Raw genomic sequence first — 24,801 nt, 5'->3', positions numbered from 1 at the left:
GGAGGCCACCATCAGGCATGAGCCGAACAGACTGATAGCTTCCTCCTGCTGGGGTAAGACCCTCTTCCCTCAGACCGAGGTGGATAAGGTTCTTCAGGACGCAGCGAGGGCAAACCAGAATTTGCAGGTAAGGTGGGGTCTCTCAGCCAAAAAGAGGTTCGAACCCCAGAGACACACATTCTTCAAGAAGAAGCTGAGGTTTAGTCCTTACAAAGCGGCCCGGGGTACCTCGTCCCCACAGCCTTCCGCGGCCTCGACTTCTCGACAACAGGCGCCTCCTCAGCAGGTAGTCTACCTCGCTGCTCCCCCTGGTACACAGCCCAACCCCTCTTGGATGCCCTCACCTGCATACAACCCTGCCTACGAACCCTCCGGTTCCTTTCGTGGATACCAAAGAGGGAGTTCCAGAGGTAGAGGACAGTTCCGCCAACGCGGCGGGCCCAGAGCAAGGGGTTCCCGTGGAGGGAGGGGCCTTAAGTTCACTCCCTCCCAATGATGTGATGCTGGTAGGAGGGAGACTTTATCACTTCCGGGATCATTGGACCTTCAGTCCATGGGCTCACAGCATAATATCAAGGGGCTTGGGTTGGAAATGGTCACAGGGATCCCCTCCTCCACCGGTGACCTTCTTCCAGAGACCCACTCCCATCCTGGAAGAGTACACTGCGGAGTTACTCAAGAAGAGAGCAATCAAGTGGGTTCGATCCCTGAAGTTCCAAGGCCGCCTGTTTACAGTCCCGAAGAAAGACTCGTCGGCGTTGAGGGTAGTTCTGGACTTGTCGAAGCTCAACTCTTACATCCTTTGCGACAAGTTCCGTATGCTGACTATCTCTCAGGTACGGACCTTACTTCCCCGTGGGGCCGTCACCACCTCTATCGATCTTACCGACGCCTATTATCATGTCCCAGTAGCTCGAAACTTCTCTCCTTATCTAGGCTTCCGTCTCGGCAAGAGAGCCTTCGCATTCAAAGTCATGCCCTTCGGTCTCAGCATTGCCCCCAGGGTATTCACGAAACTGGGGGAGACGGTGCTCGAGCAACTCAGACACCAAGGGATACAAATCGTCGCCTATCTGGACGATTGGCTCATTTGGGCCCAGTCGCACCAGGAATGCAAAAGAGCTACGTCGAAGGTACTCCATTTTCTCGCCAAACTGGGCTTCCAAGTCAACCTCCGGAAGTCCCGCCTACAACCATCAAGCCTCTTCGAATGGTTAGGCATCCGTTGGGACCTCTCAAAGCACAAGCTCTCCCTTCCTCCCAAGAAGGTGAGGGAGATAGCTTCCAAGGTCAGGAACTTTCTCAAACACAAACAGGTGTCCAGAAGAGCTTTAGAACGAGTCCTCGGCCTACTCCAGTTTGCCTCACTGACCGATCTCCTATTAAAAGCCAAACTCAAAGACATCAATCGAGTTTGGAGAAAGAGGGCGACAATACCTTTAAGAGACAAGACCTCGAAGATCCCCTCTGTCTTGAAAATGAGACTACAACCATGGTCCGATCGGAGGAACCTCTCCAAGTCGGTTCCTCTACAGTTCCCCTCTCCACAAGTGACAATTCATACCGACGCGTCTCTGAGGGGTTGGGGGGGTTACTCCCAACATCAGATGTGTCAGGGCTCTTGGTCACCCGCCATGAGACAGTTCCATATCAATGTTCTCGAAGCCATGGCGGTGTTCTTGACCCTGAAGAGAATCTCCCCTCCGAGGTCGACCCACATCAGAGTAGTCTCAGACAGCACGGCCGTAGTCCACTGCCTCAACAGAGGGGGGTCCAAATCACCCAACCTGAATCAGATCCTGGTCACTATCTTCACCTTGGCAGCCGACAAAGACTGGTTCCTGTCAGCAACTCACCTAGCAGGAGTCCAGAATGTGATAGCAGACGCATTATCCAGGACGAGCCCACTGGAATCGGAGTGGTCCCTGGACATGCACTCCTTCCGGTGGATACTCAGGCTGGTTCCAGGTCTCCAGGTAGATCTATTCGCGACCCGACTCAATCACAAACTCCCGTGTTATGTGACACCGAACCTGGACCCTCAGGCTTATGCCATGGACGCATTAACCCTGGATTGGAACCATTGGCAGAAGATCTTCTTATTCCCTCCAGTGAATCTTCTACTGAAAGTCTTGCACAAACTCCGCTCCTTCAACGGGGCAGTAGCTTTAGTGGCACCTCACTGGCCAAAGAGCAGTTGGTTTCCTCTCCTCCTCGAGTTGAAACTCCGTCCCTTCCGGATCCCATTCCCCAAACTGACCCAGGTGGTCCAAACACGGACTGTGTCAGATTCCTCAAGGATAGCCAAAACCCTAACTTTGTGGATTTCATGAAGTTTGCGGCACGTAGGGACGCAAACATCGACCCAGATAATGTCCTCTTTATAGAATCAGACAAAAGGGACTCAACGATTCGCCAATATGATTCGGCGGTTAAGAAACTAGCGGATTTCTTAAGGACTTCAGACCATTCGGTTATGACTCCTAATTTAGCCATCTCCTTCTTTAGGTCCATTTTTGACAAAGGCCTAGCAGCTAGCACTATAACCACCATTAAGTCAGCTCTGAGGAAAGTCTTCCTGGTTGGGTTTAACATTAACCTGGCGGAGTCTTATTTCTCATCTATTCCAAAAGCATGTGCTAGGCTTCGACCTTCGGTCCGTCCTCAAAAGGTCTCTTGGTCTCTAAATGATGTCCTCAAACTGGCCTCCGACACGGACAACGAATCCTGCTCTTATATCACTCTTCTTAGGAAGACTTTATTTCTAACAGCTTTGGCCTCGGGTTCCAGAATCTCAGAACTAGCAGCTCTCTCACGAAACTCAGAGAACATGGATTTCCTCCCTTCAGGTGAGGTACTTCTTTCACCAGACAGGGCGTTCCTAGCTAAGAACGAGGACCCACAAAATAGGTGGTCCCCTTGGAAGATTATTCCTCTTCTCCAAGATACTTCTCTATGTCCGGTCACCACTCTCAGGGCCTTTTTAGCCAGGACTGCTACCCGATCGTCTGGCCCCTTGTTTATCAGAGAACAAGGAGGTACCATTTCCATACGTGGCATTAGGCAACAGATCCTATACTTCATTAAACAAGCCAATCCGGGATCATTTCCCCATGCTCATGATATCCGATCGATAGCTACCTCCATCAACTATTTCCAGAATATGGACTTTGATAACCTTAAGAAGTACACGGGTTGGAAATCTCCTATGGTCTTCAAACGCCACTATCTAAAGAACTTACAGGCTCTTAAATATCCAACGGTTGCAGCTGGGAGCCTTATCTCTCCCCATTGATCTTTTGTTCTTCCTTTCATCCATCTCTTCTCTTCTCCCTCCTACCCGCCACTCGCACCACGACGCCGCTTCCTTGGTGGTTCGTTAGCCCTAAGTGTATTACATATTAGGTTAATATGATTGTAACTATTATTGTTTTCCCTTGTTATTAAGTTGGGATATTCTTAGCCATGTCAGTTTTGTTGCATGTTTTCCTCTGATACTCAGAGGTTTCCTTGTTATCATGTTTGTTTATCCTTACTCTCACTATGACCTGTGGCTAGTTTATATTTTATGCCTACTTACCTGAATTATATATGATTTTCTTTACATGGTGTTGTTTCTCTCCCCTTATTAAATTAGTAGTTATTGTTGGGCTTGGAAGGCATTCTCTGGTACATTTTCGCCGGGCGCCACAGGTTCGACCCAGAAAAGGGATTTTGACGAAGGAAAAATCTATTTCTGGGGAGAGACCTGTGGCGCCCGGCGAAACCCTTCCCCTTATTTTACACGATCCCACCCTTTCCTTTCCAAGCCATCATGGCCAATACAGAAGGATGTTGTTCAGATGGCGCTCGCGTCGTGGCGTGGGTGGTGCGGCGATGGGGATGTGTCTAGGGCCTCTGTATCGGCCCATCCCTTTGGCGAAGGAATTAACTAAATGGAAGACAACCTGTGAATAGTGGATTTCACGCGCCATGCTTTATACACGACACCCAAAAGGTGCTCGCGCAAGGGTTGTAACCTCAGCATTCCATGCTTTTATCTTTCTCTGGTATAATTGGAAGGTTTTTTATCAGAAAAGGTATACAAGAAGGACTTTTCGCCGGGCGCCACAGGTCTCTCCCCAGAAATAGATTTTTCCTTCGTCAAAATCCCTTAATTGTTCAGTGGCTACTTTCCCCTTGGTAATTGTAGAAGAGACTCTTTACCTATAGTAAGCAGCTCTTCTAAGAGGACGACACTCCAAAATCAAATCATTGTTCTCTGGTCGTGCATTGTCCCATAGCCTCTGTACCATGGTCTTAAACTGTCTTGGGGTAGAGTTTTCTTGCTTGAGGGTATTTTTCCATTAATACAAACCTGGAGTCATATATATAAATTGGGCTGCCATCACCTGTCCCCCAGAAGTCCTGCCTGCAATCAAAAGTGATGTACCTCACAGCTGTGAGAGTATACTGTATAGAGAAGTAGCTGGATACCCCCCAGCCTACCCACTCAAGTGGTTATGGCAGGGTTGCCACCTCACAATTAAAGTTTAATGGCTACCTTCCAGCTTTGCCAAAAGATGATCCAAATAAATAATTCTAGGTTTGTATTAGTTAAGGAAAAATATAAATTATCTCTGAATTTGTCATATTTGTTGCTGCCGTTCTTCATTCCAACCTCAATTTCTCAAAAGTTAGAATTTTCATGCAGTTCCGATAGGCCCTACTGCTACCTTGGGATGGCTGATTTAGCGGCAGTAGGGGAGTTGACATATGAAGTTTCATTTGTGGTGGAAGATGGGGGAATGCCCCTTGGGCTAGGGCACCCTAATAGTACCAACCAAACACTACTATAAAGTCCCTCATCAGGCAAGGAGTAATGATGAGAAAAAAATCTCCTTTTGTTTCTTTCTGGATGTCAGCTACCTCTCAAAATTTGCAGAAGTTCAATGGTAGGTAGATATTATTTTTGGTCTAGTAAAGTCTTATGTTGACAACTGAATCCCACTCAAACTTTTTAGTTCCTTTGGTCGATACAATCTCACCATTCTTGTGAGCTAAGGATGGGGAGTTAGGGAGAGCCTATAGATCTATCTACTCAGCCATCAGCAGCAATGGCCTGATACTCCTTGGTCCTAGCTTGGGTGGAGAGGGGCTTGGGCGCTGATTATATGTATACATGGTCAGTCTCTAGGGCCTTGTCCCTTGCTCACCATTTATGAGCAGTATTTAAACCAGGACATTATTGTATTACCAGTGAGACTTAGCTTCTAGATAATCTTTTAATACAATTATGTATTTTGTTTACCATTCACACCTAAATCTTGACAATTGGAATATTTAATTAAACGCTGCCAACCCTGGGATGTAAATTATGTAGGTTAAATTGAATTCCCAACATTACTTGATGGAATTGACTTATTAATGGATGGTTAGCTTATGGTTCAATCTCATTTTTGTATCTAGTTACAGAAGGTATTAATTGTAAAATTACATATTTTGCTTGTGAAATGGTTTCTCCTCAACTTATTACCATAATTATTCACGCCAAAATAATTAGGTAAGATACAACCCTAGATTGAAAAGCATGATGCTATAAGCCTAATGGCTCCATCACAGAAAAATAGCTCTGAGGAATGAGGAAAGGAAATTAACTAAAAGAGAAGTATAACAATCAAAATGATTTTGTTTAAGATCATTAACATTAGATTAGATCTATCAACTATAAACTATAAAAACTTCATAAAAACAACAGGAAGAGAAAAAAAGGTAGAATAGCATGCCCAGTGTACCCTCAAGCAAGAGAACTCGCAACTTAAAACAGTGGAAGACCATGGTACAGAGGCTATCGCCCTAAAGACCATGGTATTGCCCTACCCAAAGACTAGAGAACAATAGTTTGATTTTGTATTGTGAAGATTTCTTGCTGAGCCCCATTATGAATTTTTTTTTTCATAAAATTCCTAGAAAAAAAAAGTTAGAGTGCATTTGAAAGTTTTTCTAGACATATAAAGTTAATGTATATCAATTGATTAATATTATGTGGGATAAGCAGAAAATATCCAGAGTAGGCTACTAACTATATAGGGTTCTTTGACTTGGGCATCCTTGCCTTTTTAGATTCATGGTTCTTTGACCCGATGTTAATTTATATAGAATTCTTTTATCATAAAACTCAATATGCTGTGGAATTTAACTTTACGTTTTTATATACACAAGTTTCAAAAAAGTGGTAAAATGTTTTATTAAATAAGGAACTTCTATTAAAGACTGAGAAATTATTCCAAATCATATTTTGCAGGTTTGTTGTTCAACAAAATTACCAGAAGAGTTAGACAATTTGCGGAACATGTTTGAAATGCACGTCCTAACATAGTAGTCTACATATAAACTATTTCCACTGCTGATGGTGTAATTTCCTTAAAAGCAAAGAGTTGATAAAAGCTACATTAGTGTATCCGGTCAAGATCATCGTAAGCCGCTTGAATTGATGTGCTGCATACTACCATCATGTACATGGAGTTCTTGGTAAAGCATGCAAAAGAAATTTGAAGAGATGGACCATATGAAGAAAAATACCCCCTCCCCCCCACCCCCACTGCAGAAGGTTTGATGAAATCATGCCAAGATTTTGCCCAAGCGAGAAAAGTTTGTTGGAGTGAAATAATCTACCAGAAGAATATGCAATGAAGTGGATATCCATGTCTGGAGATGTAGAGTATCTATGGTTGGTGGATGTGATGAGCAAGACATTGAGATTTTGTTCTTTGAAGGGATTTTACCCTTCAAACAAAACTCCTAATTACTTTCACACCAAAGAGGCTGAGCCACATTACGTCATGTGCCAATTGGAAACGGAGATCCAGAAATATATTACACACTTCACACAAGTGACTTGAAACATCAGGACATGGTGTCACGCTGCTTTTGTGTATTACTGGATTTTTGTTTTCAACTGGGCCTGTTACATGATGGGGCTTATCTCTTTGGTGTGAAAACAGTTTTGTTTGAACCCCTTTAAAGAAAAAACCTGAAAGTTTTGTAACACAATTACAGTCTCGTTTAAATTTTACATCTCCAGACCGTTTGAAAAACAATTTTCTGGTAAGCAATTATTTAGAACATCATTAAGCCTTATCAATTTATCTTGATTCAAGGATAATATAATTACTAATCTTAGAATTCTCTTTATTATACTTTATAAACAATACATTAGTTCCCTAAATGCGTTAAACATACCTTCGTGGCATTGACTCGTGCAATGTGATAGGAGTAATTATCTTCAGAGTTCTTTGTTTCAAGTCTGCTGGCAAGTTTTCTTGTTTTGCTGTTTCACCAAAATGTTTTGCTGTTATCACATTTAATAGTTATCTTTATCACACCTTCCTGTTTCATTTGTGAAGGAGTCTTTCACCACGGGGTTTAAGGTCCTCCGTTTCACGTTTGCAACTTGATATCTCCAGTATTCTTGAAACATGTTTTAGATGAGAACCCCTGTTAAGAAAAAAAAAATAGAATTTTATATCCATTTAAATGTCAATTACCATGACATGTCAATTACCATGACAAAGAACTATATCAAATTGTATTAAATGTTATCATTTTGGATAGAGGTACTAGCAGTTCTTTATAAAATAAAAAGGTCCATATTAAAATTCTTATCACTAAAATTTGTTTTCCTGAAGTGTAATTGTGTAAATATTACAGTTTATTCTTTTTGTCGCACTTTAGTTATAACTAGTTAATATCCACCAGGTGTATCAAGTCGCTCTTGAAGGTTAATTGGCATCATGATAACTACTGGTACTCTCAAAGACACCATAATACAGTATTAAATATTAAATTTCTTCCTTAACACCTAATATTCCAAATATTGTAATGACCAAATCAAATATAATAAGCTAATACTAGTGAAAATTTAGTGAATTTATAAATGTCTTATTCTCAATTTGACAGTAACTTTCTCCCCATTTGGAATAATTTGAAACTATTCAACGGATTTTGAGCAAAGCGAAAAATCTATTTTTTGGGCTCAAGCCATGGCGTCCTGATGGAAGGTTCCTGTTTGGTAGCTTCCTTGGGTATAAGACTACTAAGATATTCCCAGAGAATTTAACCACAGGTTATCACAGAATTCTAACTTCTGGAGCGAGTATCTCAAAGGTTTCCCTTTAAGACATCGTAATACAACAGGGGACACGCATGTCTGAACGTGCCACATAGCTATCTTCACCCCGAACAGAGTTAATGCTTCGGTGTGTAAGGACTGAGAATAGCTGGGAGCCGTTCCACAGCTAATCTCACTCGTGGCTACTACTGATACTCGAGACGTAAACAAACGGACGCCATTGCTCTGATGACGTCACGCCCGTCTCCATCCTTTGTTTAGTAGCTGCCCTACTTAGACGGATTTTCCCTGTGTTACCTTTATCGCTTTGCATCTTCGCTATGTCGTTACCTTCAGCCTCGCCTTCTTCTGGAAAGTTGAGTACAAGGTTCCAGTATTGTTTAATTAAGCTCTGGCCGTAAAGTAAATATTACTTTTCGAAATAATTGATGTTTTGTGGCAGAGCTGTGCCTCTACCGGACCCGCCATTTTATGGCGTCGTTGTTGTTATGCATGTCTTATTTAGTTAGCCACAACAACGTTTCCGGCATTATATACTAATCGAATACATTAGTTTATTTAGTCTTCATAGCTAGGAACTTTTATATCGTGTTTAGACGCTTTTATCGGTCATCGATTGACCTCATACCAGTCGGCTACTATAGCCCCCAGGCCAGGAGCCTACATACAAGTGTTCATGCATGATTTATTAGTGATCCTAGACTAAGTTATGAAGATAGTGGCATTATTATTTTACAATACTTTTGACAGTGATGCAAATGTTTTCGCCTTCAGGGACCATATAGGGGATAGGCTAGTCAGTGATTCTTTCTAGCCTAACCTAATATTAGGACCCCTATATGCTTCCTTCATCCCCTGCCTTGGCATTCCCTCTATTTAGCCTTGATCCCTTTTCTGAGTAAAGGGATTAATTGTCTAATAGAGTATATTTCGCCTCTCTGTCCTCCCTAAAGGAATGAACCCCCTTTAGGGCTGCGTCTGAGAGTGAGGTTAGGCTAGCCTACCTCTATGGCTAGGATAGTCTACGACTTTCCTGCGATAGCGATATGTCTTCTTCCTTGCCTAGTTCAGGACTTTTAGCCCTGTTCTAGGTCGGGTTAGGAAGGTTTCTCTGTTCCATGCTGAAACTGTACTCTTGCACCGTTTTAGCCGATCAGCCTGATCTTAGGTTAGGGAGTGTCCTCCCTTCCCTTAGTGGCCGCTCTGGTACAGAAACCCTTCCTGGGAAGACTTCTCTCTTCTCCCTCCCCACCTATCTCTTGTATAGCCTAGCCTATGCTTAGGTTAGTTTATACTCATCTGTCCCCTGTCCTACAACTCCTCCTTAGGGTGGAAGAGTAGGGCTACCCGAGCTTCCTTGTGCAGTCCACTCTGGTACATATACCTTCATAGTGTCCTATAAGGTTAGTTACTAGTATAGTTCTGCATATGGGAGTCTCCCCCCCCCCCTCTTGGGTGTTCCCTAGCCCTCCCTTGGGCTACCTAGCTCCCGGTCCCTAGTGACCCCTGCTCATGGATGTTAGAGCCTGCCTCTATCATGGGTACACCCCCTCAGGGAGGGGGAGGGATGTCTGGAACCCTGACGGTACTTCCTGCATCCCTTTCCCCCCTCCCCCTGTCTCTCTATCTATCCGGGTGTCGGTCTCTTGCCGCCTCTACTGTCGGCAATACCTGCCTCCTACTTGGTGACTTCCCTACCCTTGCCGCCAGCCCCCGTGTACCGAGGGACTGCCGGCTGCCGCCGGCTACTACCGGCGGCTCTCCTACTCCTATCTAATCGTCCGCTTGCCGGTCGATCACCGGAGTGCCGGCATATACTGCCGGCAACCCGATACTACCTTTACCATCCTTATCCCAGTCACCAACCTGGCATCCTCCGACTGCCGGAGCCGCCGCTTCCTGCCGGCGTGCCGCCGTTGTGCCGGCGGCCGCCATCCTGGTATTTAACTGACTTTTGAAAATTGTCTGTTCTAATGCCAGAATCTATGCTGGAGCGAGCTCCGGCATGCCGGCGGCTTGCCGGATGCCCCGGAGGCGTCAAGAATACTTGCACCCCCTTACTGTAGCTATCATAAGACTAGGATAGCCCTATATCGCAAACAGATAAGCTGCTTCTGCTATTAAGATCAGTACCTAGTACTGCTCTATTAGTGATCATGCTGTCTCTTTGCATTCTTCCAATTCCAGCATGCTATGTGCATCTTAGTACGGCTGGTTGCCAGAAGCAGTTACCCTTTAATGAGGCCTTCTGGCTTTTAACTGGGAACCGAATGAATTCGATCCCAATCTTGTCCTTGGTTTTCCATGGAGTTCCAAAATACTGGGAATTCTAGGAAACTATATCCAATGATCTCGGTCATTTGGATTATCCAAGGACCAAGCTTATGGTAACCAGCCGGGCGAGATGCATGGAGCATGTTCTCCTTTACTGTTTTCATTCTCTATGCATCACACCTTCTTTAAGTTAAAATTAATGATTAATATTAACTTAATTTAAGAGTCATTCTTATGACTCCCCCATACTCATTTTCTCTTTCTTCCACAGGAGGAGCAGATGAAGTGTGACTTCGCCTTCTGCGCTGTGAAACGCCCGCAGTTTTACGGGCATACGGCTTGCAGGACTCACGCCCCTTGTGCAGACAAGAAAGGGGATTTGAAGTTTTGGAATCCACTGGATTGTACGGTCTGCCAGGCCCACCTAGTTGAGGCCTTCCATAACCCTCCCTCAGCGGAGGTTAGAGACATTTCTCGTGAAAAGCTGCGCAAGTGGGTGCGTGGCTTTCAGAAAAATGCTACTGGACCGTACCTGGCCACCGAAGAACTGAGGTCCCTGTTGTTCCCTAAGGCCTCCCCTGACTCAGTGGTACCAAAAGATGCGATCCCCACTGTCCAAATTACGGTGGAACCTGATGTGGTCATGGCTCAGTCCATGCACGAGTGTCGTTTAGATTCCGAGGATGATGAACAGATCTCAGACGTCTCGGAAGACACGGAGAAGACGCTTATGGCTCAAGGAGCCGAAGAGGACGAAGACAAGGTGGAGTACACCGAGTCGGAGCTTGGAGCTGCTCCCTCGTCCATCCCTCCTCCTACTCCTACACCGACGGAAATGTCCATTCCGTCTACCTCCTCGACTCCGGATCCTTCTTCTTCTACCCAAGAACTGATCCGGCTGATTAGAGCCGTCATGGACGACAGGCTGAAGGAGAACCAGGAGTCCATCAGGTCGATGATTGGATCCAGAGAACCGAAGAAGATTTCGGTCAAGGATCTCCCCGCTTGCTCTCATGCCAACCCGTGGAGGTATGCAGAGCATATGGTTATTGCGACCGGCAGGATCTTTGTTAGTGACAAGATCGGCACGGTCCCGTTGGAAGATGTGGAGTTCTTCCCAAGCTTTGAGGCCTACCCGGACTGTTACGTCCGGCTTCGTTCCGAACCTGCCTCGAAGGAAGAGACCGAACCTAAAGAAGAGATAGTGTTCGATCTCACAAAGGCCCAGGCTATGCTAGCCTCCGCATTTAAGAGTAGGGGCTTTACCTGCTCTAAGCTTCCGGCTTTGAGCAAGAAGCATCCTACGTACGTTGCACCTGACACTGCGGTTCTTCCTTTCTTGGAAAAGGCCTTAGCTGCATGCCTTAAAGCGGCGGAAAAGGGAAACCCTGCCCTGCACTGGAGGAGTGCAGACCCTTCTCCATCGTGACCCCCCCTGACGCTCGACACTGGAAAGATGTTCAGCATACTTTCGTCGTGGGAAGGCTCGATCCTGACGTCGCCGGACGTCAGTTTAATGAAGACCTCCCTAAGCTCAACGATCACCTCCTTCGCCGGGAACAAGACACGAAGGAGAGGCTTGCGGCATCTCTTTCTCATCAAGTCCAACTGGAAGTGATGGCCTGTGACACTAGAGTACCAGATCACTACATGGTACTCTCCAAATCCCACTTACTGACAGTAATGAAGGACTTGTACCACTTCATAAAGGCTCGAAGAGCCTGTCGTGAATTCGTGTTTGCCGGTGCCACCGTGAAACACGAACCCCGGAGGCTGATTTCCTCCAACATCTGGGGAAAGCACCTGTTTCCTTCTGACCTTGTCAAGGAAATAACTGACAGAGCCGCCACGGAGAATAGGAACCTTCTCCACAAGTGGGGCATGTCCAGAAAAAGGAAACCCTCTCAGGACGATGGACCTCAGCCTAAGAGGAAACCTCAAAAGCCAAAACCCCAGCAACGTCAGCAACGACGTCAGTTTCCGGGACCCGCTACCTCCCAAGTGGTTGCCCAACCACAACAGACCTTTCAATTGGTCCCCCAACCGGTGTTGTCACAGTCACCGGTCTTCACCCCTGCCTTTGAGCAACCATCCACTACCTTTCATGCCAAAGGTAGAAGCTCGTTCAGGGGTGCAAGCAGAGACGCATCTCGCCGTCCCTCCAGAGGTAGAGGAGGAAAGGGAGCTAGCGGCCGAGGCAACAAGTCCTCGGGACACCAGAAGCAATGAAGTGCTTCCGGTGGGAGGAAGACTCCGCCAATTCCAGGATCGTTGGACCTTCGATCCCTGGGCACGCAGCATCATCAAGAACGGTCTAGGCTGGAGTTGGACGCAACCACCCCCAATCTTCCAGCAGTTCTTCCAGCAATCGACCCCCCTTCTGGAAGAATATGTTCTAGACCTCTTGAACAAGAAGGTGATAAGGAAGGTAAAGTCCACCAGGTTCCAAGGGAGACTGTTTTGCGTTCCCAAGAAGGACTCAGACAAACTCAGAGTCATTCTGGACTTATCCCCCCTCAACAAGTTCATAGAGAACAACAAATTCAAGATGCTGACGCTTCAACAAATAAGGACCCTTCTGCCTCAAGGTTCCTACACGGTCTCTATAGACCTGGCGGATGCCTATTGGCACATTCCAATGAACCATCACGCTTCCTCCTACCTAGGATTTCGACTCCAAAGGAAAAGCTACGCCTTCCGGGCCATGCCATTCGGCCTCAATGTGGCCCCTCGGATCTTCACAAAACTGGCGGATGCCATAGTACAACAGCTCCGCCTAAGAAATGTCCAGGTGATGGCCTACCTCGACGATTGGCTAGTCTGGGCTCCATCGCCCGAAGAGTGTGCAAAGTCTTGCAACGAAGTTACCCAGTACCTAGAACACCTGGGATTCAAGATCAACGAGAAGAAATCTCGCCTCTCTCCAGCTCAGAAGTTTCAGTGGTTGGGAATCCACTGGAATCTTCAGTCACACCGCCTTTCCATCCCCCAGAAGAAAAGGAAGGAAATAGCAGGGTCTGTCAAGCGACTACTGAAATCCAAACGCATTTCAAGACGACAGCAGGAACGAGTTCTAGGCTCTCTACAATTCGCCTCAGTGACAAACCCAGTGCTTCGTGCACAGCTAAAGGATGCCGCGGGAGTCTGGAGACGCTCGGCATCCATCGCTCGAAGAGACCTCAAGAGACGGCTTCCAAACAGACTACGACGCCTCCTAAAGCCGTGGTCGGAAGCAAAGGCCCTGAAAAGGTCCATTCCTCTCCAACACCCTCCTCCATCACTCAACATCCACACGGATGCCTCACTGGAAGGCTGGGGAGGTCACTCCCACCTGAAACAGGCTCAAGGTACCTGGTCTCCACTATTCAAGACGTTCCACATCAACATCTTGGAGGCCATGGCGGTCCTTCTAACTCTGAAGAAGTTATCCCCGCCGCCCTCGATCCACATCCGTCTAACCCTAGACAACTCGGTGGTAGTTCGTTGTCTCAATCGCCAAGGCTCAAGATCGCCCCAGATAAATCAGGTGCTTCTCCCAATCTTCTGTCTGGCGGAGAAGAAGAAGTGGCACCTGTCTGCAGTTCACCTACAAGGATTCCGCAATGTGACAGCGGATGCTCTATCTCGGACAAACCCGATAGAGTCGGAATGGTCTCTAGACGCAAGATCGTTCTCCTTCATCTCTCACCAAGTCCCAGAACTTCAGATAGATCTCTTTGCAACGAGCGACAACAATCAACTTCCTCTGTACGTAGCCCCGTACGAGGACCCCAAAGCAGAAGCGGTGGACGCTATGTCACTGGACTGGAACAGGTGGTCCAGGATATACCTGTTCCCTCCCACCAACCTTCTGTTGAAAGTCCTCTCCAAACTGAGAACCTTCAAAGGGACAGCGGCCCTAGTGGCTCCCAAGTGGCCCCGGAGCAACTGGTACCCCCTGGTCCTGGAGCTGCAGCCCAAGCTGATCCCTCTCCCGGGCCCAGTTCTCTCTCAACAAGTACAGAAGTCGACTGTCTTCGCTTCATCATCGAAAATCAAGGACCTTCATCTCATGATTTTCTCTCCCTTGCCGCAAAGAAGAGGTTTGGGATCTCGAAGAAAAGTCTAGACTTCCTAGAGGAATACAAGACCGAATCCACGAGACGGCAATATGAATCATCCTGGAGGAAATGGGTCTCCTTTGTCAAGGCAAAAAATCCTAAAGAAATCACCATTGATTTCTGTATGTCCTTCTTCATTCACCTTCATGGACAAGGATTAGCAGCCAATACGATTTCAACCTGCAAATCGGCCTTGGCTAGACCAATTCTATATGCTTTCCAAATTGATCTGTCCAACGACATCTTCAACAAATTACCAAAAGCATGTGCTCGCCTACGTCCAGCACCCCCTCCGAAACCGATCTCCTGGTCACTAGACAAGGTACTCCATTTCGCCTCCAACTTGGACAACGATTCATGCCCCCTCAAGGATCTGACTCAGAAAGTTATATTTTTATTTGCTCTCGCTTCGGGAGCTCGAGTCAGCGAAATAGTGGCATTATCAAGAGAAGAGGGACACATCCTGTTTACCGATTCAGGAGAAGTGACCCTCTCCCCTGATCCGACGTTTCTCGCTAAAAACGAATTACCCACCAAAAGATGGGGCCCTTGGAGAATATGCCCCCTGAAGGAGGATGTCTCTCTATGTCCAGTAGAGAGTCTCAAGGTCTATCTTCGCAGAACTTCGAACTTTGGTGGAGGCCAACTCTTCAAAGGAGAAACATCGGGCAGCGACCTGTCACTGAAACAATTAAGAGCGAAAATCACCTACTTCATTCGCAGAGCGGATCCGAACAGTACACCCGCTGGTCATGATCCTAGAAAAGTGGCATCTTCTCTGAACTTCTTTCAGAGCATGGACTTTGAAAGCCTTAAAAACTTTACGGGCTGGAAGTCCTCGCGAGTTTTCTTTAAACATTATGCGAAACAAGTGCACGAAGTCAAACATTTTGTGGTAGCCGCAGGTAGTGTTATGAAACCTGCACCTAACTCTGCGTAGAACAGTGAGTTACTTGGGACTCTAACTCTTCGGGTGCCTATGTTGACCCTCGAGCGATTCATAGTGATGTCTAAAAACACTTAGTGCTTTTATAACTGTTCTTATCCCAGGTGAAATGTCATAGTGTCACACAAGTGCCGCATGCCTTGAGCATGATGTGTTGTTTAAAGACTTGCGTTCCTCGAGAACGAGTACCTACTAATCCTGAAATTCCTTTTCAGATTCAAGAGCAAGCCTTTATTTCTATGTACATTATTATTACTGTAAATGAACTTTACTTTTGCTGTAAATTATTTAATTTCTGCATTGTGAAATAAAATTTCTATTTTATTACTTATGCGTCTCTTTCAGCTCCTACCTACTATGAAATACATACTGTCATAGTTTTATTTATTCCTCCTTTCTTATGGTCATGAAGAATTTAAGATGTCTAATCCTAAATTATATTCACCCTGTCTCAGTAAGGTTCCTACACGAAAACTTACTTCTGATAACCAAGAGATGAACTCTATACACAGTGCCCAACCACCACTGGTCTAATTCAGAATGTTCCTATACAAATATCAAACATTCTGCTTCATCTCTAAGTTCTTCAAGTTCTTCTGTCAGGATGAATAGCCCTTCAATACCACTTTGACGTCGGCATAGCCCATGGGAACTTCCTACCAAAGGGGGGCAGGATACTTCGTTCCTATGGTTCTTTACATAAGATTACTTTGCTGTTTTGTCAATGCCTAGGCACTTAACACTGGGGGAAAATCTACCACGATACATTGATTCTCTGGTACTCTTCCATCAGGACGCCATGGCTTGAGCCCAAAAAACGGATTTTGAGCGAAGCGAAAAATCTATTTTTGGGTGAGATAGCCATGGCGTCCTGATGGACCCTCCCTACTACTTCGTCCAGTTTTGTTCCCACCCTACACAATTGTATCATGGTGATGGGCAGCAACTGGCTTCAGGATGAAGACGGGCGTGACGTCATCAGAGCAATGGCGTCCGTTTGTTTACGTCTCGAGTATCAGTAGTAGCCACGAGTGAGATTAGCTGTGGAACGGCTCCCAGCTATTCTCAGTCCTTACACACCGAAGCATTAACTCTGTTCGGGGTGAAGATAGCTATGTGGCACGTTCAGACATGCATGTCCCCTGTTGTATTACGATGTCTTAAAGGGAAACCTTTGAGATACTCGCTCCAGAAGTTAGAATTCTGTGATAACCTGTGGTTAAATTCTCTGGGAATATCTTAGTAGTCTTATACCCAAGGAAGCTACCAAACAGGAACCTTCCATCAGGACGCCATGGCTATCTCACCCAAAAATAGATTTTTCGCTTCGCTCAAAATCCGTTTTTGGGCGAGATAGCCATGTTGTCCTGATGGAAGGTTCCTTTAGGAAGCTTTCTAAGGGATATTTAGCTATAGTGATACTCCCAGAATTAACCATAGGTCTCCAGAATTCTAACTCCTGGCGCGAGTATCGTTAATGTATCTTTAAGGATATCGCATAATATCGGGACGTATTTTTTTATACGACACAGCAATCTTCACCCCGAATAGATTTTACTCTTTGAGGGGGAGGAGTGGCGAAGAAAGAGGAGCCGTTATCAAGGTACTCGGTGGACCCCCTCCCTGTACTACTACGGTGCATTATTCCTTGTTGCATTTAAGCAGGAATAGCCGCAGAGAGTAGTTTCGGGTGGGGTCATTTTAAGGAGGAAGGGTGGGTTCATCAGGACGACATGGGTATCTCACCCAAAAATAGATTTTTCGCTTTGCTCAAAATCCATTTTTTGGGCTCGGCCATGTCATCCTGATGGAAACTTACCAGAGAATTAACTAGAAAGTACTATATCTGTGGGTTTGTATAAGTGCCTTTACTTTGATTGAGTTCCTTATATGGTCTCCTAGACCTTTATATATAACATTACCGTTATTTGTTATATCCACTAAGCTTGAAACTAGCTTAAGGCTTTCTGCCCCTCGCAGGGAAAGTGTCGACTTCGACTATAAGGATTCAAAGTTTGTATCTCCATAAGGATGGACGGTAAATCTCAGAGATTACCCTGCTCATCCCTTGGAAATCTGTACTCAGATTTCAAGTTGGGCCCTTCTAGAGTTTAATTTAAACTATAGTATGCTTTATTCGTCTGTAACCGAGATAGCAGCAATAAGACCCAAATACATGTAGTATTTTACCTTGTAACTAGATTATCAATGTAGTTACAATCAGGGATGAATCTGATCCGGCATTGAAAACACATCAGAGTCCATATTTTCTCTTGTCGAAAAAATGTAATTTCATCGAAACTATGCCACTCAATAGAGATGTGAAACCAAATCTGACTGATTTGTACAGATTTTGGAAATGCATGAACACCATGATGCAACGTTCACCCGGCACTGGTGCTATCAGTCAGATATGCACCTATGTGGAACAGTGAGTTAATCATAGTTGTGATTTGCACTTGAGGGTAAATGTACCCATGCACCCGATGCACTGGAAAGTCCCAAAGCAGTTCACTGTTCGTCGCAGTGCTTAGACGACGGGTTTTTTAACACTACCCGCCGCCATAACATCATGTTTTATTTCATGTACTTGCTTCGTATAGTGTTGGAAGAAGTTCCGTGAAGGAGCAATTTTCTTAAGATCATGACCTGCGGGTGAGCTGTCAGGATCCGCTCTGCGAATAAGTAGGTGAGCACTGCTCTCAGTTATTTTAGGGAGAGATTTTGATCCTGAGGTTTCACCTCGAGCTGTCCTTCTTTGAAGTCTGAAGTTCTACGAAGATAGACCTTAAGACACACTACTGGGCATAGAGACACATCTTCCTTTAGTGGGCAGATTCTCCAAGGACCCCACCTTTTGGTGGGCAGCTCGTTTTTGGCGAGAAAAGTAGGATCGAGGAAAAGGTTCAGTTCTCCCTCTTCTGTGAACTGAATATGGCCTACATCCCTGATAGGGCCAATATTTCACTAATGGGCTAGAGGCTATTGCAAACAGAAAATTGATTTTGTGTTAGTTCCTTTAGAGTACAATCCTCATAGTTTAGGTTCGAAGCATAGTGCAAGACTTTGACCAACGACCATGTAATGGGCTTTGGAGGGGTTGCCAGCTTGGGTCTAGTGCATGCTTTGGCACCTTAAAGAAGGTTTTGCTTATGAGGTCCATCTTAAAGGCGTATAGAAGAGGTCTAGTCAGAGACGACTCGCACGTGGTTATCGTCGTGGAAGTCAGGCCTTGTTCTAGTAGGTAAAAGAAGAGAGAGACAGAAAGCTGTTGAAATTTCTGTTGGTCCCCTTGTTTTCACAAGGATTACCCCTTCCTTCCAAGACAATTCACATTGTCTCCTGGTTGGACTTGACTTGTACTCTACAATGAAGTCTGCCTCATTCTTCAAGATCCCAAACTTTTTGTTTGCTGCTAGGGCAAAAAAATCAGGAGATGCAGGTTGTTGGTTCTTGAGAGTGAAATGTAACAGTCGACTTCTGCACCAGTTTGGATAAAATTGGGTACGGTAGAGGAAACAGCTACAGTTTCAATTCTAGAACTAGAGGAAACAGCTACAGTTTTAATTCTAGAACTAGAGGAAACAGCTACAGTTTCAATTCTAGAACTAGAGGAAACAGCTACAGTTTCAATTCTAGAACTAGAGGAAACCAAATGTTTTTGGGCCATTTGGGGGCCACTACAGGAGTTGTTCCTCTGAAGGATCTTAGCTTGTCGAGGACTTTTAGCAGGAGATTGGTTAGTGGAAACAGATAAATTCGATTCCAACCGTTCCAGTCGAGAGACGTGACGTCTATCGCTTCTGCTTAAGGCTCTCGTAAGGGGCTACATAACGAGGTAGTTTCTTGTTATCGGTCGTTGGTTTCGCCGTCACATCGCGGAACCCTTGTAGGTGAACTGCTTGATAAATGCCATCTTCTCTTATTTGCCAAGCGGAAGATGACTAACATAATGTGATTAATGTGAGGTGAACTTGAGCCTTGTCGATTTAGACATATTACTATCACCTCGTTGTTGAGGGCCAGTCTGATGTGAACTGTTCTGCGAGGGGATAGTCTCCTCAACGGTAGGAGGATTGTCATAGCCTCCAAGATGTTGTGAAAGTATTTTGAACTGGAAAGATCAATTTCTTGCCCTTTTTTTTATGCAAATGGCCCCGTTCTTCCAGGGAGGCTTCCCGTGTGTATCACCACTGATGTTTGTGGTGGTTGCAAGAGAATTGTCTGTGTTAGGCTCTTATTCGTTGACCACGGCCTTAATAACGTGCGTAATCGAGTCGGTGCCAACTTTGTTGATCTCTTCGAGCTTTTGATGCGTATCTTCTCCAGACTCCTGATGCATCCTTTAGCTGTGCTTCTAGCACCGAACTGGAGAGAGCCCATTACTCTTTCCTGTAGGCATCTTGAAATCCTCGTGTTGGATTAGTCTCTTGACAGATGCCGCTATTTCTCTCCTCTTCTTTAATAGAATGGAGAGGTGGTGTGACTGCAAGTTCCCATGGATTCCTAGCCATTGAAACTTGTGAGCTGGAGAAATGCGAGACTTCTAGCGATTGATCCTGAAGCCCAGGTGTTCCAGGGACTGGATCACCTTTCCGGCCACTTGCAGACAAGTAGTCTTGGATGTTGCCCGCACCAGCCAATCATCCAGGTATGCTACTACTTGTACTCCTTCGGAGCGTAGGTGCTGGACGATCGTGTCCGCTAGCTTTGTGAATACCTTTGGGGCTATGTTTAGTCCAAAGGGCATGGCTGTGAAGACATATTTTGTCTTCTGTAGCCTGAATCCTAGGTAGGAGGAGAGGGGGCAACTGACTGGTAGGGGCCAGTAAGCATCTGCCAGTCTATTGAGACTGTATATGTCCCTTTTCGGTAGAAGTGTCCTTATGTGTTGCATTGTAAGCATCCGGAACTTCTTGTTCTCGATAAACTTGTTGAATGGAGACATGTCTAGAATGACTCTGGGTTTGTCGGAGTCTTTCTTGGGAACGCAAAACAGCCTTCCCTGGAATTTTGATGGACTTCACTTTTCTCATTACCTTCTTGTTCAAGAGTTCTGAGGTATATTCTTCCAAATAAGGGGGTGGAGTGTTGGAAGAATTTTGGAAAAGTGGGGTGGATTTTTGTTCCATTTCTAATCGAGTCCATTCGTAATTTGGCTGTGGACCCAGGGATCGAAGGTCCAACGATCCCGAAAGTGGAAAAGTCTGTCTCCTACCTGGAACCTCTCATTTTTTAGAGATTCCTGAGGACTTGTTTCCGTGACCACGTCCTCCTCCACCCTTGGGAAGTTTCCGGAGGATCCTCTTTTTGGGCCCTTACCTTTGTAGGGCCAAAAGGTGGTCAAGTGCCTTTCAAAGCCTGGATTAAACATAGGTGACTGGCTACCAGCTGTTGAGAGACCATCTGGAGTGGTTTCCGGCTGGGCTACCATTTGAGGCACCGTGGTCATGGTCACGGTCGGAAATTGTGCAGTTCTAATGACTATTTCCTTTTGAGGACATGCCCCACTTTTGGAAAAGGTTCTTATTCTCCATGGTGGCTTTGGTAATGACTTCTTGGAGCACTTCCTGTGGGAAAGGGTCTTCGCCCCAGATACATGATGAAATCAGTTTTCTGGGTTCGTGTTTCACCATTGTTGCGGCAAACACATGGTTTCTACAGGTCCCTTTTTGACCTGAGAAAAGCCTACAAATCCATCACAAGGGTGGGGCGTCATTAAAGGTCTGCACACATTTCCAAGCAGTTCTGATGAGACAGGGAGGCAGCAAGACTATCTTTCATCTCCTGTTCCCTTCTCAAAAGTTGGTTTGGCAACTTTGGAAGGTTCTCATTAAACTGCTGGCCTGGCATCTCCAGATCCAACTTCGAGACAGAGAGGATTAGATGTACTTCAATTCCACTTCTCCTGGCAGGTGGGCATAGCTAGAGATAATGGTTTGCATTTCTCTAGGATTGGGCAGGGTTTGCCCTCTTCGACTGCTCTCATGACACAGTCTAGGGCTTTCCCCAAAAGGGGGAAGACTCTGGAGGAAGGAGCAATGAAGGTTGGGTGCTTCTTGCTCATTACTGAGACTTTGGAGTTAGTATATCCGGCCCCTTTCTGGGTCTTGGTAAGGATGGCTTGTGCCTTGTCATGTTCGAGGACAATGGACTTCCTTCGGTATAGTCTCCTCGCGGGATGTAAGTTCATCTCACAGTCTCACGTAGCAATCTGGGTACGCTGCAAGCTGTGCCAGAATTGAAGCTCTTCAAGGGGATTGGACCCCCCACTTCTCGGAGATATAAAGCTTCCCATTCAACATGGGCATGTGTTCCATCTACCTCCAGGGATTGGTTCGGAGCAGTGAGGGAGGTCAGATATTTCAAGGTGCTAAGCGGAGCCCCTGGAAGCGCCAGGGCGTTTCCTTCCTTGTACCTCTCTCTTCATCTCTTTGAGATCTTGCTTATTCTTCTCTTGTTCCTTCTGGAACAGTGTCAGCATCTGCTGGATCGACTCTAGGAGCGTTTCGCTCCTGCCGACCTGTCTACCCAGTTGGGGAGTTGGGGCTAAAGAGGTTGACGGCATAGGTTGATATGCTGGCACAGTGAGCTGAGGGACCTCAGTCACCGTCGAAACGGATCCTTCTTCCTCCGTGGGTGGTTGAACCACTCCTTATTCAGGGCCTTCTTGCAGTAGGTCCTGTCCGGTGTCAATGGACACCTCTGACATCCGATCTTGGTAGATGTCCAAGCCTTGCAGTGCCTTGTTGATATCCGCTTCCACTGTCCGTCAGATAGAGGGAGGCTGGTCCTGTGCCTAAGGCACAAACGTATCCAATTGAGCCTTAGGGAACAGTAGGTACTTCAAAGATTTGTTAGGTAGGTAAGGTCTCAGAGAGTTCTTCTGGAAGCCTCATACTCACCTTTGATGGGTTTCCCTTGCTGTATCCCTTGACTCCGTAGTGTCAAGGATATCTTTTACAAAGCCGTCGGTCAGCAAGGTCAAGCGATTGGAGCGACCCTTCGGGTCCCAGAACCTCAGGGATCCAGATACAATGTAGCAGGAGCATAAAACCTGTACATCGTATGCCCACAAAAGTTCTTACTCTTGTGGTTGCAGAACACAACTGTACCCTTCACCATTGGCACCTCCTGTAGGGGAGAAAAAGGGTGAAATGAGTACTCAGTTTATATCATTGATATAAATACACATGCTTAACAATAGTAATTCTTACTGTTATTTTTAATAGCTTAGGATAGTAAGCTGGAAAAGAAGTAGAAAAGACACATATCTGTGTTTCTTCTCCAGGCAATTACTGTGACCTCCGTCATTATTATTTTTAATTTCCTTATTAGGGAAAATATAGAGTGGAATAACTCTCGTACGTAGAGCCGAAGTCAGTGAATATTTACACTAACTCTTCCACTTGTAGAATATTAATACTGCACAGTATAATAATCAGTATCCTGATGATCTAGGATTCATCAGGATGTTGAAGGAATACTTCAACTCAACATTTTATTTGGTCTCAGCAATCGACTGTAAAAGGACACACAGTATATTGGAAAGATTTATACTACTGTATCATTGTATACTGTCGTTTTCTAACTGCTATATTGTTTTACTGCAGGAATACTAGCTACTGTATTGTCATATACTATAGTTTTACCGGTATACTACTGGGGTTAGTCTAGTACCTGTGGCACTAACTGATAGGGAGAGAGAAAGGATGGGAAGGAGGACTCTGTATTATTATAGTTTAGTACAATAATAAGGAGTGTAGGGGGCTACTGCCTTCTACAGCCTTCTTCCCGGAATGGGAATTCTAATGGAAGGGGAGGAATACATTGATTCTAGCTTCCATCCAGCCACAAATTCTGTTGCCGGCTGTACTGCCGGTTACAAGGTTTGTGGATGGCAGTCCAAGAGAGGACTGAAGAATTCTCAACAGTATAATGGGTTTCCCACTGGCAGCCGTCAGGGCCGGCTCAACCTTTCCCGAAGCTTCGCTTCCGTTAGGGAGTTGGTCGAGGCGGTAACCTAATCGCCGTTTGTAGGAACCCGGCCGGTAACCCAGTCAGCCTGGCAAGTGGGGATGATTGTAGAATACCGGCCAAAGGACATTTGTGACGGCTAGGCCGGCACTAAAGGACAGAAGGGGGAGGGAAAGGGTCTTATATTTTACAGAGGAGAAAGGTGGCGGCAAATATGCCGTCTACTTTCGGCTGTAAATCAGGGAAGCTTAGCTTTCTATACCGGCGCCGTCATGGGCGGCAGGGGAATAACAATTCCCCTGCCGGAGACATTGCCGGATATAAGACATGTCTTCTAATCCACAAGGGAGAAAGGAGGCAACAATTATGCCGTCCACTTTCGGTTGCAGACTAGGGAAGCCGAGCTTCCTTTGCCGACAACGTCATAGCTGGCAGAGGAACAACGATTCCTCTGTCGATGATAATGTCTGCTACAACTTTGCCGACAACATCATAGTCGGCAGAGGAACAACGATTCCCCTGTCGATGACAATGTCGGCTACAAGACAATACACCCTGAGTTACTGTCATACTTCAAAGCCGGGATACTCGCCGGCAAACTAGATTGAGAGTAAAACACTATCCATGTCAAGTCGGAGTTAACTTCTCGTTGGCGATAACGGAAGCTAGGGTTGCCGCCTGGGATGGCGGCACTCAGGGGGTAAGAAGGGTTTATCCTCTTTTCTCTAAAAGAGAAACGTATCGCATTATACCAATAATTCTAGGGGATATATATATATCCCCAACCGAATCAATAGAAACAATACTAGAGGTTAAACAATGGGATTAACGTTACTAACGTATACTAAACGGGTTAGCTAGCCAGACTCGAATGGGGACCACGGCTACGAGTGATACCACCGAGGCCCTATCGTATACGAAAGAACGTTATAATTGGAAGAGGAAATATGTGTATCTGCAATCTTCACTAGTATAATTTTGCCTAACTAGCTAGAAATTTCTTCAAAGGTCAATACCAGGAGCGTTGCACTACTAACTAAATAATTGCATTTATGGCGTGCGACAGCGGTCTCAAGATGGCCGCCTCCAGAGATGGCAGTGCTCCACTTAACACACCTAAATTATGTTAATTTAACTGAGAAGGGAGCTATAAAATTATGCACAGAAAAGAATAAATACTCAACTTCCCAGAGGATGAAGATGCTGGAGATTGCATGATAATATTCCTTGAAAATAATAACAACACCGAGAGAAACGAGGGAGAGCACCGTGCTTAAATGCTACTTTTAAAAGGAATGATGCGCCGTAGTAGTACAGGGAGGGAGTCCACCGGGTATCTTGGTAACGGCTCCCCTTCGTTCGCCACTCTTCCCCCTCAAAGAGTAAAATCTATT

At 45.7% G+C, this 24,801-nt stretch overlaps 2 long non-coding RNA genes across 4 annotated transcripts in view; one reads left to right on the top strand and one right to left on the bottom strand.

Moving 5' to 3' along the window:
- The window catches only part of LOC137658762 (uncharacterized), a 52,616-nt gene extending 45,905 nt beyond the window's left edge, over positions 1–6,711 (top strand). Inside the window, exon 2 of the long non-coding RNA XR_011047411.1 lies at positions 6,284–6,711. This is a non-coding gene — a long non-coding RNA (uncharacterized lncRNA). The remainder of the gene's footprint in view (positions 1–6,283) is intronic.
- Positions 6,712–7,153: 442 nt separating this feature from the next.
- Positions 7,154–24,801, bottom strand: part of LOC137658765 (uncharacterized) — a 36,874-nt gene continuing 19,226 nt past the window's right edge. For 2 of the 3 annotated variants that reach the window (XR_011047415.1, XR_011047414.1), the window contains exon 5: positions 7,154–7,476. This is a non-coding gene — a long non-coding RNA (uncharacterized lncRNA). Of the gene's footprint in view, positions 7,477–7,725; positions 7,791–24,801 lie in introns of those variants that run through there. The other variant, XR_011047416.1, reaches the window with a different exon arrangement.

Source organism: Palaemon carinicauda, chromosome 19 (assembly GCF_036898095.1).
Source record: "Palaemon carinicauda isolate YSFRI2023 chromosome 19, ASM3689809v2, whole genome shotgun sequence".
Classification (NCBI taxonomy): Eukaryota; Metazoa; Arthropoda; class Malacostraca; order Decapoda; family Palaemonidae; genus Palaemon; species Palaemon carinicauda.
The sequence above is the reverse complement of the archived record's forward strand: the minus strand, read 5'-3'. Positions and strand labels throughout refer to the sequence as shown.